The sequence below is a fragment of the Ambystoma mexicanum genome, chromosome 8, assembly GCF_040938575.1.
Source record: "Ambystoma mexicanum isolate Mex_15411 chromosome 8, UKY_AmexF1_1, whole genome shotgun sequence".
Taxonomy (NCBI): domain Eukaryota; kingdom Metazoa; phylum Chordata; class Amphibia; order Caudata; family Ambystomatidae; genus Ambystoma; species Ambystoma mexicanum.
The window spans coordinates 371,565,211-371,581,733 of NC_090929.1; the positions used below are offsets into that span (position 1 = coordinate 371,565,211).

The following is a 16,523-nucleotide window of genomic DNA, read 5'->3' on the forward strand; positions in this document are numbered from 1 at the left end:
CATTGGCTGCAGCGAACAGCACCAGCATGGCGTAGTGCCACTCAGCAATGCCTTTTGCCTGCATTTCTTTTTTTTAAATGTGGATAATCAAAGCAAGTCTAGCCGACAGTGCACAGAGATAATGTTTTTTTTTTCATATGGGATTGAGGAGAAGGGTAAGGACCAGAGGTAGTCATATGACAGACTGACCAGAGTATTCATCCAATAAGGGCTGTCTCGTAAGGGTCAGGCACACATCTGATAGGATGAATGCTTTACCTGAAAGAAACAGCACACACACTACTTTGTATTCTTACGTGAATATGAAGGTCCATATACATAGCACCACTTTGCCAAAGTGGGCATTGCCAACATTGCGCCAAACCTACAGATGAGTAGTTTAGAAGAACGGAGTCTTCACGTGTTTCACACTGCTGACTGTCTTCAGGGCTCCTACGCCAATGGCAATGCAACAGTGTGAATGCAAAACCTTAGACATCGACAGTTTCAAATGAAATGTGAATAGAAAGCAAATGGAAACATGTGGTTACTGCCAAATGCATAATGTGCAACTGTAGCAGTGTTCGTGGCAGCGGAAATGGGAGGGGGAAGGAGTTGTACCTGTGCATGGATGGTGTCCGTTGTCTTGCTTTTGGTCGATTCAAGTGCACTTCTAAAAAAGAAAAAAAAAGTAGTGTAATTCTGAAAATGTTACAAAAGGCAATAGAACAATATCAACATAATTACATTAACACACTGGTCACAAAGTAAGGGAAGCCAACAAATTAATTTCTTTTGTGCAGGACCCAGCTCTTCACAACAACCCGCCAAGTGTACAGTCTCTGTTCATTCATTGTCGAAGCTGGTCAAGTGGCACAGCGAGTAGAGCGCTCGCTTTGACATCCTGCTGACGCAGGGTCGAATCCTGGCAGAGCTAAACTCAGCCTTTCATCCTTCCGAGGTCGATAAATGAGGACCACACACCCTTGGGTATAAGCAGTGCTCAGTTCTTAGCGCTATATAAATGCTAAATTATTATTATTTTCAAATAATGATCATAACAAACGCATGTAAAAATATCTCAATTTAAAACGGGTGTTATTTTGAACACAAACCCCTTGATTCATCTTTGTGGTAGAGAATATCAACTTCAATGGTTACCCATTCATAGGCAATTACAAACAGGAATGGGGTCCCTACATTAACAGGCGAGCGCAACCAGCAGGCAAATATATGAACTCTTTTCTATACCAGGGTAAAGCGCACTGCAGTGCTTCCTCCTCTTCCCAGCTCCGACCATTGGAGCTGGGGAAGCATATCCCAAAAACCTCCAGGGACATCACCAATCCCAGCAATTGGGTCCTGCAGTCTGCAGTTGACAGGGGCTCATCCCCACAACTCCACCGACCAGAGCATCCAGCCAGTTGGGCTGTTAAGAGAAGAGTCTCCCATTTGGCTGTTCCCGTTCACCCCTGCCCATATTGGCTGCTACCACCATTGGACAGGTATTTTAACCTCCATCTACTCCAACCCGACCACCCTCAACATCCAGCTGCCCAAATCGAACTAAGACCTTTGTCAAATTAAGCAAGGAGTGCGGGAGCCCCCCCTCTCTGCTGAGAGCGAATATGGTTCAAATAACCTGTGCTATGGAATGTTCTTCCAGAGGGTTTACAGCCATGTACTAGCTGCTCACTGCACCCATCCCAGAGGAGAAATACCCATTTGCAGATCAATCTGGTCCCACCTACAAGGGCAGTCCAGCACCGAAATGCTAGAATATTCTCCTCTGAACAAGAGTACCATCAGCAACGGCAGACACGTGTTTCAGCCTTGTTGGGCCTCCTCAGGGAGATGAAGCTGAGCCTCTCGAAGGCAAACTGAGCAAGGGACGTCTGGACTGCCATTGTGGGTGGGACCAGTCTGATATGCAATTAGCTTTTTCTCCTCTGTGAAGGGTGCAGTGAGCTAAAACGTGGCTGTAGACCCTCCTGAGCGGAAGATATTCCATAGAACATATTGTTTGAACTATGCTCACAGTAGAGGGGCTCCCACACTCTTGTGAAGTAAGACCGTCGTCAACTCACTAGCACACCCGACTAAATTGGTTCAATCATTACTGGCCATGATACAGATCTTGTTGATTGCCCCTGGCCTATTTACATTTTTCTTCTGGTCACAAAGCTTTTTAAACGTATTTCTGGTCTATTTGGATGAATTCTGTTGGTCATTTCAATCAGATTTAAAAATGATTTCTGTTCATCACAACGGCCTTTTAAAAAGGCATTTTGTTGCTCATTTCTGCCCTATTTAAATGCATTTTGTTGTTCGCCATCAGGCTTTTCCACCCAAGCATTCCATTCCAGTCCCTCATTAAGAGGTGCCGCTACCCCACCTGCGTGACCCCACTACCATCCCACCATATCACTTTCCTCGCCCCCTAACCAAACACATCTGAATCTGCTTATTTTTGCTCTAACTTCATCAACCCCTCTGAGCTCCCTTTTGGATCCACCCCTCCACTCTCAATTCCCTCAAAAACAAGAATTCCTTCCTCGCAGACTGCTTTGACTCCTCCCACCCCCACCACTCCATGATGGGTCCTTACAGAAACCGGAATCATTTCCCAAGACACAGCCACGCGAACAGGATTTCACAACTGTCCAACCACCTGTTTGTACCCACCATGAGGTGTGGGTCTTCCAATCAGCAAAACACCCCATCCTAAACCCCACCCGCACACGCTCAAAATCCTCCCCTCATCTTTCAATACATTGCAGTTCAACTGCTTCCTCCTACTCGTTTCACCACAATTCTCCTGTGTCACCCCATGAAACAACCTGAAGCTCTAAACATCAGGCATTTTAGTGCAGTGCCAACCAAAGATATGGGTAACTTCAACCTCCAAAATAGGAGGGAAGCTTTGATTCCACCCTCTGGAACCACTCCAATATCCATCCAAAACCACACCCTCGCTTTCATGGTAACTCATACAGTCTCATCTCCCTCCATCTCCCACACTCAAACCCTTCTATTGGCTAGTCCTCCTGCCATCACTCCCTTCTGCAATCCTCTAAACGCAAATTCCAACCTGACTCAAGGTCTCCCTATGATAGAAGGTTAGTGCCCCCCTCATGGTGCTCGCTCCAACTCTTGCTCTTCCTCAACTTCAACCAGGCGCGCACTGCTCCCTTTAAGCCCTGCTTCACCACCGCCTGATTCACCAACTCTTACTCATGCCTTCAACCCTGGATCCTCCCTGCCATCAAACTGAAACAAACATGCCTCTTCAAGTGTATCACAGGCCCACATCCCATTGCCCAGGTCTCCTTGCCTTCTATAACCAATCTCTACCCATGCGATTTCCTTTCTACTACAATAACCTTACATGTACTCTCCACTCCCATCCCTGCAAGCTTTCGAGGCCATTCTCACCCCCATGGACCCCCATGCCTTGCACTGAATTGTTGCTGACAACACAAACTACTGCTTTAAACTTAACCTACTGCTTTACTGACATTTTCAAAATGCTTGACACTCTCTCCAACCTCTTTTCACACTTACCTTCAATCCCCACTCGTACCTCCACCACTCTGTTTTACTTTTCAGCCACCCTCCAGCTGAACTGCCACACATCCTCCTTTAGCCAACCCAAAATGTGCCGATTCATTTGTACCCAGACAATCAGGGAACAGGCATCCTGTACCTGCACCCATCTCTGCAACCTAGCCCTACCCACTGAGATCCTACCAACCTGCAGTGACCACGGCCCAACCCATCGAAAAATTAAAACAAAAAAAAACACAGGTGACCCCCAAACAATTATGCCAATTACCGGCCTATCGCTACTCTTCCTCAGTACACCAAAATCCTCAACTGTGTGGTGTTGAACTGCACCACCTTTAGCCTGGAGATGTGTGGACTCAGCAGCCGCGGCTCTGAAGCAGTCACTCCACAGAAACAGCACTCACCCACTGTTGTAGCGTTCCTATTACTGCCCACCACAACTACCTTCTCTCTGTCCACATTGTTGTCTCCTCTGCGTTTGATATTGCCTGGGTTGCTTTCTACTTATCTGGGTGCTAATTTACCATCTTATGGAATGCTACATCAGCCTCTGCAATGACTCTACCAGTTGGGATCTCTCTATGGTCTGTCCTTGGTCCTCTCCTTTTTACTCTCTACACGTCATGCCTCGTCAAACCCATTTCTTTCTTTGAGTTCTCATACAATTTCCTTGTAGAGCACACCCAAACCTATCTTGATTTCCCTTCTGCAACCCGGGATTCCTCTCTGCATCACAGATTGCCAAATGACACTGGTTGGCATTTCACGTCTGGTGCTCAATTCTTCCAAAATTGAGGCCATCTACCTCATTGCCTCCAAAGCGTCCCCTCTTCTCCAATATCCTATTATTTTTCATGCTGACAGTCTGACCCCATTCCCCATGGCTTAAAAACTGGGTGTTCCATTTGATTTATATGAACCACAGAAGTTAATTTCTGCATCCAAGCTTAACATCCCGACCATGGCAATGGTTCATTTCTATTGGGCCTCTACACGTGTGTGTCTCAAGGCGCAACAAGGCAAGGGGATGGGAATGGGAGAACGATCCTACTAGGCCTTGTACATTCGGATCGTGCAAGTGCAAGTATTTAGAGCGTGCTCGTTTTATTTTTTGTTTTTTTAAGCAAAGATCAGGTATTCAAACCAGAATTTCTCCACGTGTTCTTGCTTCCAAGACACACGCGTTGCCAATGAGTTATCCTCCCTTCCCTTTGCGAAGACCATTTCTACAGATAAGATTTGGAAAGGGGAGTATTTACTACCAATTTTCTAAAGTTGGGAGTAAAATGTTTTTGTAATAGTTATTTCTTTGTACCTTGTTATTCATGCACATTAAAAAGATACAGGTTTACTTCTTCCGATTAGGAAATAAGTCCTTTTTCCTGTGCTACTATGCGCACTACTGTTCCAAACATATTCATGGGGCACTGTGGGTAAAAGCAAGGGGACACAGTTCTGTGTGTTTGTTTCCTAATCTTTGTTGGGAGCATTTTTACTCCCTATTCTTATTTTTTCCAGGGTATTTGCTTATTTTTTTAGGGAGTAAAAGTGGCTGATAGACCCTTTATCTGTAGGGCTGGCTAAGACTCTTAAATCTGTGTCCTCAGAAGACTAGATCACTGCTCGCTGTTCTTCTGGGACTCACTCTTTACTCCTTTTCCCCAACATAAGGTATGTGACTTTACTATCCACACCCTGATAAACCATCCACGAGCTTCACCCACTTGTGCCAACTACAACTGTGTGAATTGACTATTTGGAATTCCTTACTCTCTAAATTCCTCCTTCTAGTATTCAAATAAATTCTAGAGTTGACCCCTCTGCTGGCTATATTCCCCTCCAGCACTCTGCAATCTCAAGCTCCCCTCGGCACGATTCCTCCCCTGGGCATACTCTTGCTTTTGTTCCTGCATCCTACGTTCACACCAGCACTTGCACTACTCAACTATCGCCAAATTAAAGTCTATTTCCACATTAATGTGCCTCAAAACTGCCCTTCAAAGGAAACTCCTCTCACTTGACGGAGCACCCGAGCTGTCAAAAGGTTTCCACCCTCTCCTCCGAGTCCTTTACAGTCCTTTTCATTAAAGTTAGATTAATGTTAGAAAGAGTTTGCACTGCACCAAATTACAAACACAGGGGTTTCAAAGAGCTGATGCAGCATATGATCTGGTGTGCAGAATATGCCCCCACAAGGGTAGCATGCTCCTCAAATATTTCACACATTGTAGAAAACATTTCACATACGGTAGGAAATTAATTTTGCTTGTCAACCCTGGAATTTGTGTGCTCCAATGAGCACAACCCAGCAGCAGGTAAGTCACTTCAAATAAATTGTACACAGAATAGCTAGTACCAGTTTAAATGACGTCCGCGTCTGCCCCTAAACAGCAATTGATTAGAAAGAAAAAGAAAAAAAAAAAAAAGTATCCCAATGCAATACAATTGGAAAAAGGAAAAAGGAGCAATTACAGTCGCCCACTAGAGTGTATGGCACTGGTTTTCTATCTGGATGGGAAAGAAACATATTTGGCAGAGAAGGGAACCTAAGCACAGGATTTTCCAAAAATCAAACCACTTTGGTTAAGAAGGGAAACAATTTTGGATTCCGATCTTCGGGGTACCAAAGTAAGCAAATTAGCATGTTCCAACATCTCCTTTTCCTCTAGTTGAATTTCCTTGCTATTTGGTATTGCGCTTCACACTGGAGTCCTATTTCAAGTATTTATATTTTAATAAACTGAAGCAGACCGGGAAAGATGTATCTAGTAGCAAACAATATTAGATGCATAGAGGTACTGAAACAGACGGGGATGCATAGAGGTACTGAAACAGACGGGGAAAGATGTATCTAGTAACACACAATATTAGATGCAAAGAGCTACAGAAACAGACGGGGAAAGATGCATCTAGTAACACACAATATTAGATGCATAGAGGTACGGAAACAGACGGGGATGCATAGAGGTACTGAAACAGACGGGGAAAGATGCATCTAGTAACACACAATATTAGATGCATAGAGGTACGGAAACAGACGGGGAAAGATGCATCTAGTAACACACAATATTAGATGCATAGAGGTACGGAAACAGACGGGGAAAGATGCATCTAGTAACACACAATATTAGATGCATAGAGGTACTGAAACAGACGGGGAAAGATGCATCTAGTAACACACAATATTAGATGCATAGACGTAGGGAGATTGGATTTAGAATCAGAGCTTATTTCACCAAAATCCGAAAGGTCCCACAAGAAATCAGAATCCTTTGTGGGTCAATGACATCACAGAAGGGACAGCATATAATCTTCAACCCCGTTGACGGATGCAAATACGCTCCTGAAACAATACATCTTTGAAATGGGAGAATGCAGTATGTAAATAGGGATTTATAAAGGACACCCTCACTCGGCTATAAATTAAAAACTACCAAAAGCTAAAGACAAATTAACTCATCAGATCGGAAAATGCTAAAAAAGGGGGTTGGGGCTAGGGCTTGGAAAGCTGCCCACAAAGATTGCAAGCAGCTGTAGAAGGTCAGCAATTACCACACTAAAATGATTGCCATTAGAATCGAGACCATCTGGTTGCAAAAGTCTCTGATTTTGCCACTAGTCAATATGACTGCTCACCACTCTATCTTGTAGAATATTAGAATTTATCCTGTTCAGCAATTTACCCAAAGACGAGCAGTTTTGGCCAAATGGGAACACGAATTAGAACCTTGAATGTTCTAGCTCTAACTTCCATGCTAGGCTGACCCCCCCCCCACTTCTTCACCTCTCAAATTAGTTCGCATTAAATGTAGCACAATATGCTAGTGTGCATTCAATTCCTACGCACTCCAAGGCTTAGCAGAGAGGTTTGGGGAGAAGAACCTGAAGTGGTGCGTCAACAAATACATACATTTGATGAAATGGGGGAGCTAGGTTAACATTCCATATCTTGTGGTTAAAAAGTTTGCAGTTTTTCCATTAAAAATCTAAAATTCAGAAAACTTCAAAAAACCTGGCTCTTCAACTCAGAAGGGGATGAAAAAGAATAAGCAACACCCATGCCCCATGGAATGAACACACAACTGGAAAAGACAGTGGACTAGGACAGACCACAGCAAAGTGCAGGGCAGGATCAAGTTATTTACCTGTAACTAGTGTTCTCAAGCATGGGGTTTGGCATCGATTCACATGCTCATGAATATTCCCCGTCGTCAAACTGAGAATCCTCGGTAAAATAAAAAACTGTTTCACTTACAAACTGTCTTTTTCCTTTAAACCAATCCCTGTCCTCTGGGTCATAAGGCCCCCATCCAATGAAAATCCTCTCCCTAGGCCCCTCTGGCAGCCATCTTCAGATGCTTACTGCACGCCTCTGTTCGGAGCGCTCCAGTTTGCTCCGTGAGCTAATTCGATGTTTTTGTGCGTTTTTGACCGAAAAAGATTCTATTGTTCCGAACGAGCCTGTGTGCTTTCTTCTCCATCTGCTGACAGCGGGGATCAGTTGTTGATGAATTTAAGCACCCCTCAAGGGTGAAGATCGTTGACGATTCCAGAAGGCCATCAGGCCTACTTCGCGCCCTCGACCATGATGAAGGAGGAGGGAAGATCCCTCTTCAAGTCCTGCACCAATTGCGTGCTATGGAATGTGTTTGTTGAAGACAATCCCCGGCAATGACTCTACTGCCTGCCTCCAGACCACAAGGAAGGGCAGTGCAACATATGCCTCGGTTTCTCCAAAAAGATAATGAAGGATAGGCACAGTAGACTGGCAGCTTAGCTGCACGCTAACGCCTCTGTGTGACGAATTGACTTCCGGGGCACCAGTGATCCAGGGATGAATATCGGTTTCTAAACCATAAATTAACCCGACACCTCTAGTACACCAGAAGGAATGCAAACAGATTGTAATATGAGTAAATTATAAGACCTACTTGTCAAATTTTGGCAACGTGGATGGAACGGCAGGCTTATCTCTGCAAGTTCGTGGATCGCTGGAGTTGCAACACAGCAAAAATACAATTATTACCCAATGATAAAAGGGACTGTCCATTCAAGGTTGTATAAATATATCTACTTTATTATTACTACAACAGACAGTTCTAGCAGACTACAATTACAACCCACACTGTAAGGAACACAGAGGACAGACAGTTTCACAAAGGAAAGGGATGCACTCTGGATACATACAGGAGGGTAGCTGGTAATCTGTCTTATAGTTCAAGATTATTTGGTTCCAGCACCAAAGGGACAAAGGGTCTTAACTGTCTCTAGGAGCCTTTGGGGATGGACCAGGGGGGCAGAACCACAATGTACCTGGTGCTGAAGTTCTTGGTGCTCAACAGTGTTGAGGTGGTTCCAAGGTGCTTCGCAGATTGTGAGACAGAGTTAGTGGTGGGAGACAGCAGTGGGTATCAGGCGGCAGGCAGTTCGGAGAGGGAGGCTGGACGGATGTCTGCAGGCTGTCCGGTGCAGTGGCTCGGTGCCAAGAATCATTGTCTCTGTGCTGGTTGGCGGATCTGGAATGCTGGTCGAGGCGTCTGGGACTGCTCTGGCGACTGCGGTGTGACAGTCAGCAGTGCAGCCTGAGGTAGTTCGAGGATTCAAGGATTGGACAATAGATGTTGCTTGTGTGGCACTCCTCTTAGCTTCTTCACAGGGCTAGTGTCCTTTCAAGGCAGACGGCCCAAAGCTCAGGAGGGTGTTAGCAGGCAACGGCCTTGTCCTTTGTCCAGAGACTCTCAGGCACTTCCCACCTAGGAAGCTTGCTGTCACAACCTAGCAGGGCACGCTGTGTGCTGGTTGGGTACCGGTTCTGCCCCTTGCTCTGAGCAGAATCATGCCTCACCCAAGACTGCCTGGCACTGTAGGCCAAGGGACCACACAGGTGGTGATGGTGTGTGGTATAAAAAACCTTTAACATATCAAACCACACACCTCTTGTACCCTGGTGTATTCAACTTATTTGTAATCACTCCCACATTCGCAGATAAGCAAACAGAATGACAGAAACAAAGCCATGTAACCCAAATCATGCAGTCTTGGTCAAAAACGGAAGCTTAGATTGGAAGCCGGAGCTTCTAGTACCAAAGGATAGCCACTTAAACCGTAAACCTCCTTTTCCTCGTTTCCCAACCTCTTCCCCCGTCCCTCTCCTGCCCTATATGTCTCACATCCTCTGGGATGGAGTGGAGGGACTATGGATATGTGCCTTTGGGAGTATGGATTCATGGGTGGTGCTCTTTCTGGTTCAAATGGGAATGAAATGAATGGTGCCAAATGTTCCAAAGAGGGATACATTTGGGATACATGTGCTTTGTTAGGTTGGGTCTAGGCCTATGCGGGTGTGGCTGGAGTGGTTCTCTTCCTAATCGTTATGTAAAGCAGTATTTGTAAAGCGCAATGTTTACCATTACTATACCTTATTGGCCTGGAATGTGGTCTAGCAGTGGCTTGAAAGTAAGAGGGCTGCCAGCGGGAGATTGTAGGATTGTCTTACTGGGCTGGTCATTGGGATATGTAAGAACATGTAAGGATGCAGAAGTACGAGACTGACACAAAGGTGCCATATTTTGGATATAGACATTTACTTTTGTGTAAAATAAAAAGGAGAAAACCTAACTTTCCCGAATTCTAAGAGGGATATCCCTTCCTTATTTAAACTACTAAGGACAATGACTCCCTTCTTTTGGAAATTAGACCTTCTGGACAGAGGGTTAAAAGATTGTGAAATTCTACCAGGTGCAATGTCTCTCTTCTACTGGTTTCAAACGTTCCAATGTCAAGGGGGCAATATTTCTCTTCCCCTGACTTTCCCTTCAGAATTCCAAAATACCAAAGGGGTTTGGGCGTGACTCTTCCCCGAATATGCTCTTCTTCCAAACGGCAAGAGGAAATGACTCCATTTCCCCTGGCTTCTCAGACTTCTTACTTATTGCACCACAGCTCTAGTTCACTTACCTGCCAGACACAGTGATGAGGGAAAAACTCAGTGACATCCTTTTTGGGATCCAGATTAATGGCTTGCAGTCTCTGCATATATACGAGGGTCCCAGACCCTGTTCTTCTCCGGGTTGCTGTGGGTCTCTGCACCCACTTGCTCATCTTCGTAGGCCTTCCCGGTTCCTTGTGGGTCCCAGACCCCGATTCTCTGCTTTCTTTGGGTTCCTGGGACTTCCCCGTTTTTTGACAAGGTCACAGACCATGTTTCTATAGTCCCAGAGCTTCATGGTTTTTGTACGGGTCCCCGAACCTGCTTCTGCGACCTCCGTGTTCCCGGGGTTTTCTATTTTTGTGTGGGTCTCCTTCTCTGCTTCTATGGCTTCTCTGTGTTTCTGGGGCTTCCCAGTGGTTTGTGCTTTCCCCAATGCCCCTCGTACCTTTGGGCATCTTGTGGGGTCTGTGCATGCTTCAGTGATTCCACAGCGTCGGAGAGGAGACTGGGGGTTTGGAGTCCCTCTCCACGCCTGGTCAATCTGGTGGCTTGCTTACACCTTGCTCCAGCTCCTTCTGCTTCTTCTCCGATCTACTGATCGTAGACTGATATGGGACAACTCTTCTCTCACATCCCGGCCAGCCTTTTCTTCCATGGGCGAAGTAGGCGTTCTCCTGAGTTGCGGCCCCTCTGTGGATGGACTGTATTTTGGCAAAGTCCTTCCTCACTTTTTATGGCATACTTGGTCCTGGCTGATTGTCAATTCTACTCTTATTGGTTCTGTGGTATGTTCCATAAAGCGCCTCTTCTTCATTTCAGAGTTGAGGTTTCCACTCTTTAGTGGGTTTCCAGTATTCTTCTTCATCACAGTATCTCTGGATAGCTGCATTCTCCCTATTCTGTAGTCCCTCTTCCCAGAAGAGTTTTCCCTCCCCGTGCAATCCTCCCATGGTGCACCACCCCATGGGGTACTATTGCACTGTAGCCGCACCGCCACTGGCCCCATGGGAAGAGTCTTCCGCTATAGGAGAAGGGACGACATCTAGGGATTCGGCACCGATAGAACGAAAAGATGTCTACGTGAGGTGTGTATATGAAATGGTGAGAAGCTGCCTGTGAGGGAGATAAATAGGGTGGGGATTTAGCTATGTGGTTACTGAGGATGGGCAGACTGTGAGAATGTGCTTCGTGGTTGTTTTGGTGGTTGGAGTGTGGGGATGTGTATTTTTAAACCTTTTTATTGGTTTATTTTACTTATCAGGTGCGATGTCATTAGCTCTACAAGTGGCAGTGATGTCGATCTTTTTGGCCAATTTACTTGGAAAAAATGTACTTAACCATGAAATATGGCACAATGATGCATGGTTTGTGGGACATTGTGCGTTTGGTGGTTGATAGTCTGGGGTTGCACATGATAACATTGTACAACATGTAAATAAAATTTTAAAAAATGATGTCAACCCTGTTCCTTGTAGCATTTCATCATGTCTGGTCAGCACTGCCGCTCTGGTCTCCCACTACCTCCTTATTGCATCCGGTAAACGTATCTGCTACTGATAGTGTGTACTAATTGTAAGGTGTCCAGTCATTTGGTCGACTGAAAACTGGTCGAATGACATTTGGTCGACGCAATTTGGTCGAAAACCAAATGGACGAATTTATTTTTTAATTTATATATTTATTTTTCGGGTTATCGTTTTTTAAAAAAAGGGGTTTTTAGAGAAAAAAAGAGGGTTGGGGGGCACCCCCCCAAAAAAATATAAAAAAGGGGTGAAAATAATAAAAAAAAAATTCGACCATTTGGTTTTCGACCAAATTGGTTCGACCATTTGTCTGGTCGACCAATTTTTTTCGACCAAATGTCTGGTAACCCTAATGTAAAGAACCCTGCACAGGGACTGCCCAGCCATGCATGCAAGCCTACGTAAAGAGTTTCTAGCCGAAGCTCTCCTTGTTGACTAAATAAATGAACACACATGCTGAACTTAACCTAGTCTTTTTTCACTGTTGTTTGGTTTGTAAGACAGCCAACGCATCGCTGGTGTTGCTTCCTACTCTTATTGTGTGAAGTCTACGTCTATCAAACACATTTGATATTGAAGGATAGAATCTTTTGCAACATTTTGAGAATACCACGCCTTTTCTAATTCAGAAACAGGATTCCAGGTCAACGGTGCTCTAAAAGTCGCCTTTGGAGAGATTGTCCTGCATGCACAAAGAGGGGCTGAGAGCAACAGCAGGGGTGAGAACGATGAAGGAATGAGTGATGGCAACTGTTGGAGAAAATAAGGTCAGTCCTCCTTAAAACCAGGACGACCTTATGGAGGAGAGGAAGGACATGGGCACAGGGATAAGGGAGGAGGAGAGGGCAGAAATCTAAAAAGGGCAATAAAGAAAGGTTACTCCTAAAATGGCTCCAGAGTGACTGAGTGTGTGATGCCATCAAAGACAAAACAACAGGCGACGAAGAGAGGAAAAGTCCACGTGTGCGAAGGACAGGGAAGAGCACATCCGTCCACAGTAACGGCCAATCCCGGCCATAGTGAAGTAATAAGGGTACTCTGGCCGTGATGGGAAGGGCAATCAGCCCAGTTTGAGAAGGCCGGTCCCAGACACAGCAGTGGAAAGGGCAATACACCATGGTATGGAGGGCAGTCTGCCCAGTCGAGACGACCAATCCCGGCCACAGTACGGAAATAGGGCCATCAGCTTTATTTATTTATTCATTTCATATGTTACACGCCCAGACCCTTGGGTATCACAGCGAGGTTACAGACAGCATATACAATTCTTATACAATGTTGCAGTCACAGTTAGATAGTCAGGCAGATGGCACTTCAGAATAGTATAGTTACAATTTTAACAGAAAAGAGACAAAACACAAGGTAGTTCCAGATGAGGTCCTACAAAGTACAGAGGTAGACATGTAGTCAAGGGAATGAATTTGCATTGGGAGGTGGGAGTGGGGGGTCTAGTTGGTCAGTATTTGTTAAACAACCACATCTTCAGTGATTTTTTAAAGCTCGCAATGGTATTTTCGTTTTTGATTCTGAGTAGTAGGGAATTCCACAGTGTGGGGGCCCAGACTCTAAGGCTATTCCCTCCTGCTTTGGTACTTTTATGGCGCGGGATTTCTAGTACTGACTTATTGTTTGATCCAAGTACCCTACTGGTCATTTTTTTCTTTATAGTATTGTTAAGGTAGATAGGGGCTTTGTTCATGAGACATTGTATACCGTACATAGAGTTTTGAAAATGATTCTGGCCTTGATGGGCAGCCAGTGGTTTTCTCGCCTAATGTAAGAGATATGGTCTGACTTCTTTATGTCTAGTGCCGCCCTAAGAGCTTTGGTCTGAAGCAGTTGTAATTAGTTTATGTTGGCATAGAGGTTCCTAGAAGGAGGATGTTGCAGTAGTCGAGCTTGAGTAATATTAATGCTCTAGGTAGTGTTATGCTATTGGCGGGTGTGAGGAATTGCTGGCTCAGGGCAATGAGTTTGGCTGTGTAAGCCGTGGAGGATGAAAGGGCTGAGATGTGTTTACATATGGTGAGATTGGCATCTAGATACACACCAAGATTTTTGACTTGCTTGAGTACTGGTATCAAGGTGCCGTCAATATTGATGGGTTTATAGTCAGAATAGAGAGAGTTTATTCTAACCTGGGATCCTAAGATTAGGACCTTAATCTTCTCATCATTGAGAAAGACTGTTCATTGCCATCCAATTTTGAATGATAGGATAGATTTTATTAATGGTCTGGATATCTTGGGCGTAGCCCCCGGTGATGGGGATAAGGATCTGGGTGCCATCTGCAAAATGTGTGTAGATGAAAACCATATTGTCTAATGCTGGGAATAGAAGTTTGGTGTAGTCATTATACAAGGTTGGGGAGAGGCATGAACCTTGGGGAACTCCAATGCGTACCGCTATAGGGTCGGCCGCATCTTTCCCAATAGCAACTCTGGAGGTTTGTTCAGAAAGAAAGAATTCGATCCAGAGAGTGGCATCGGTAGAGAACTTGAAGTCTTTGGCTAGTGTATCACAGTTTGTCATGGTCTACTAGGTCAAATGCTGCTGAGAGGTCCAACAACAGTAGTATGGCCATTTTTCCTGAATCTCTGATGGTGTCTATTTGGATTTTGAGGTCCGTGAGAGCGGTTTCGGTGCTATAGTTCGGTCTAAACCCTGATTGTCTAGCTCCCAGTAATTTGTTCTATTCAAGATGAGTTTGTATTTGGATATATGAAATTGTATCAATACTTTTAAGAAGGAATGGGACCGTGGTTATGGGCCTATAATTAGTCGGAATTAGAGGGTCCATTGATGGCTGTTTTAATAATGGTATGACCCAGGCTTCTTTGATACTGGCCGGGACCAGATTGGAACTAAAGGATGCATTTCCAAAATTAGTGATAATATGGGTGAGGGTGGGAGCACATAGTTTAACAAGGTGCACTGGAAAGTTGTCTCCTTTGTAGTTGGTTGCCTTTAATTTGCCTATGGTATTGAACACTACTTCTTGTGAGACTGGAGCGAAATGGAAGGTTTGGGTGTTACATATTGTAGGACAGGAATTTGCATCTAATTGAGTAGGTTTTTCTGCTAATATTTTTCTTTTAGAAATGATTTTATTTTGTGATAGTTGGATTTTAGCGGCAAGAGCATCTTGAATGGTAGTGCACCACTCTTAGCACGGTTGAACAGGATTGGTGATTGGGATAGGGTTTTCCAGCTCTTTGAGGATAGCAAATAATTCTTTTGAGTCTGAGGATGCATTATTGATTGCCGTATTGAACGCATTTGCTTTATGTGCAATGATGGCTGCTTTATAAGTGTTATTTGCGGTGTTGAAGGCATCAGTTGTTTCGACAGTGCGTGATTTGATGTAGCACTGTTCACACGCGCGTTTAATTCTCCTAAGTGCTACTAATTCCTTGTCGAACCAAAATTATGTTTTTTTGTCCGATCGTCTAGTTTTAGTGACACATGGTACTCGCATATCTATAGCAGTTGTTAGGCAGTTACGGTAGGTATGTGCAAGAGAGCAAGGGTTGTCATTTGTAATCATTGTGTCAGTGAGGGTATTTTATTAGAATTGGGTCAAGGTTTTCAGCTGATAGTTTGCACATATTTCTAGTTACATAAGAGCCCATCGTGGATGACTTGGGTGGATGGGGATCGTTGCATGATATAGAGAAGTTAATGCTATGGTGGTCAGTCCAGGGAAGTGGGGTGATCATTTCTATGTCGACTGAGGTATTAAGAGATTATACCCAGTCCAGTGTTCTACCTTTGTTATGGGTAGGTGCATTCACGAGTTGTGTGAATAGCATGTCTTTGATGGCATTATGTAGTGCTTCTGCTTTATGATCCTGGCTATTATTAAATCCAGGGCTAAGGTCACCAAGGACGATACATTTGGTTTTTGGTTTGCTAAATGGTGTAAGTAGTAATGGTATATCTATGTCTGGCTGGGTGTTATTATTGGGAGCGTTATAATTCGTTACTAGGTTAATGGTAGTTTTATGATTAGTAGCACGTTTTGTCAGTAGGATTTCATATCCCACAGGATTCTCTATAGGGCATTCTCTTAGTTTGAGGATAGTTTTTGAAATAATGGCTACTCCCCCCACCTATAGAACTGGGAGAAAGGGAGGGAGTCTGCCACACAAATAAGAAGGTAGCGGCCTCAGGAGAAGTCTGCTGTATGCTGCGCGAGGGAGCAGGTAGTGTGCCATAAAATTGGGGGACAGCAAAATCCGCCCAACAGTATGGCCAGTCCCGGCACTCAATAGAGGGTGGAACGAACCAGCCGTCCTGCTGCAATGGGTGACACAGGGCACTTCACCCACTACAGGGAAGCAATCGGCAGTAAGCTGCCAAGGAAAAGGCAATCCGCCTGTCAATAAAGATGGCAGTCTGCCGTGCAAAGGGAAAGGCAGTCCACCTGGTTGGTTGCTGGAGGGTTCATAACCCAGGAAGGAAAGAACCATCCGCCCTGCATGCCAAGTTGGCAACCTGCTGCACAAAGGGAGAAGGTCCAC

At 44.8% G+C, this 16,523-nt stretch overlaps 1 protein-coding gene across 6 annotated transcripts in view; it reads right to left on the reverse strand.

Annotated features, from left to right (window-relative positions):
* The window catches only part of LOC138471946 (uncharacterized), an 835,353-nt gene that overhangs the window by 554,678 nt on the left and 264,152 nt on the right, over window positions 1-16,523 (reverse strand). For 5 of the 6 annotated variants that reach the window (XM_069609830.1, XM_069609827.1, XM_069609826.1 and 2 more), the window contains exon 2: window positions 601-652. The exons of the other annotated variant lie outside the window; for it this stretch is intronic. The gene's annotated coding sequence lies outside the window, so the exon portion shown is untranslated. The remainder of the gene's footprint in view (window positions 1-600; window positions 653-16,523) is intronic. 6 annotated transcript variants of the gene reach the window in all.